This window comes from Lagenorhynchus albirostris, chromosome 5 (genome assembly GCF_949774975.1).
Source record: "Lagenorhynchus albirostris chromosome 5, mLagAlb1.1, whole genome shotgun sequence".
NCBI classification, from domain to species: domain Eukaryota; kingdom Metazoa; phylum Chordata; class Mammalia; order Artiodactyla; family Delphinidae; genus Lagenorhynchus; species Lagenorhynchus albirostris.
In genome coordinates, this window is record NC_083099.1 from 48,445,573 (window position 1) to 48,447,554 (window position 1,982).

The window sequence follows — 1,982 nt, forward strand, 5'->3', positions numbered from 1 at the left end:
GCCGCGGAGCGGCTTGGCCCGTGAGCCATGGCCGCTGAGCCTGTGCCTCCGGAGCCTGTGCTCCGCTACGAGAGAGGCCACAACAGTGAGAGGCCCATGTACGGCGCCAAAAAAAAAAAACAAAAAAACCTTCCCAAAAGAAAAGTTTAAACTGAGATGGTTTCAGTGGTAAATAATACCAAACATTTAAAGAAAAATTAATACAGATTATTCACAAATTATCCCAAAATATAGAAGAGGAGAGAACAATTCCCAGATCATTCCATGGGGCCAGTATTACCCTGATACTAAAATCAGACAAGGATTTCACAAAAAAGAAAACTACAGACCAATATCTCTTATGCATGTAGATGTAAAAATCCTCAGCAAAATATTAGTAAACCAAATCCAACAATTTATAAAACTGATTATACACTATGATCAAGTAGGATTTATCTCAGGAAATCAAGATGGGTTCAACATCTGAAAATCAATTAATGTGATATACCATATCAAAACCCACCTGATCATCTCAATAGATGCAAGAAAAAAATCTTGACAAAATCCAACTCCCTTCCATGATAAAAGAACTCAACAAACTAGAAATAGAAGAGAACTTCCTCACCCTAATAAATGGAACCTATGAGAAACACACAGTAACTTTACACTAAATAGTGAAGTGCTAAAAGCTTCCCCCCTATAATCAGGAATGAGGCAAGGATATCTATTCATGCCACTTCCATTCAACGTGGTACTGCAAGTTCTAGCCAGAGCAAAAAGGCAAGAAAATAGAAGACATCCAGACTAGAAAGGAAGAAATAAGATATCTCTGTTCACAGATGACAGGATCTTGTAACAGAAAATTTTAAGGAATCCACCTAAAAAACTATTAGAATTAACAAGGAAATCCAACTAAGTTGTGGGATTAAAGATCAAACTATAAAAATCAATTGGATTTCTATACACTAGCAATGAAAAATCTGGAAGTAAAGTTAAGAAACAATTCTAGCTATTATAACATCGAATAAAATACATAGGAACAAATTTAACAAAAGAAGTGCCAAAATTATATAATGAAAACTGCAAAACATTGTTGAAATAAGTTAGATACTAAAATAAATGGAAAGACATCTCGTGTTCATGGATCAGATAACTTAATATTGTTCAAATGGCAATACTCCCCCAAACTGATCCACAAATTCAATTCAATCTCTCCCTACATAAAAGCAAGAAGTAGAACAATGTATATTGTATCTGTGATAGATATTTGTATCACTTATATTTTCATAAAGTCTGGAAGGATTTACAAGAAATTAACAAAAACATGCAAGCATTAATGTACTGCCAGCTTGAATTTTGTGGTAGTTGTTACATTGAAACTGGGTGAATGTGGGAGCAAGGTAGCTTTATTCATTGTTCTGCTTTTTATGTTCTGTGCATTATTTTAAAAAAGGAAATGGGGAACATACAGGAGTAGGAATTCCCACCCCAGCAGCTTGTAATGTAGCCAAGGCTGATGTACAGAGTCAGACCAGGATCACTTAGCTCATCAATTCAACAAATAAGCTCTGTGTGGAGGTACTCCTTATAGGACGTGTGGCTTCACATTACTTTGGACTTCCAGAGAATATGACTAAGACTAAGATGAGAGCAAGTGAGGGGAAAAGGAGATCAGAAGGAGGTCACTCACTAATTCCAGTGGGACCTGAATTTCTTTATTTCATCTCCATGGCAGCAGTAGCTAAGACTCTCCCATGTTGCTCCAGTTGGCCTTTTCTTGGCACCGTGGTTGCTTATCCAAAGGCAGAGGAGATCTAGAGGAGGTGAAAAGTTTATCTGAGGATAATTGCTGCTCAAAGGAGTAGAAAAGGTGGGGACAGAAGGAGAAAAAATGAAAAGGTGTGTGGAGGAGTTCCTGCTGATTCTATTTAACTTTGGGTACAAGAGGGCAGCAGATGGACCTTTGAGAAGAGTAAAATTAGCCAGTTCTTTGACCTCGATCC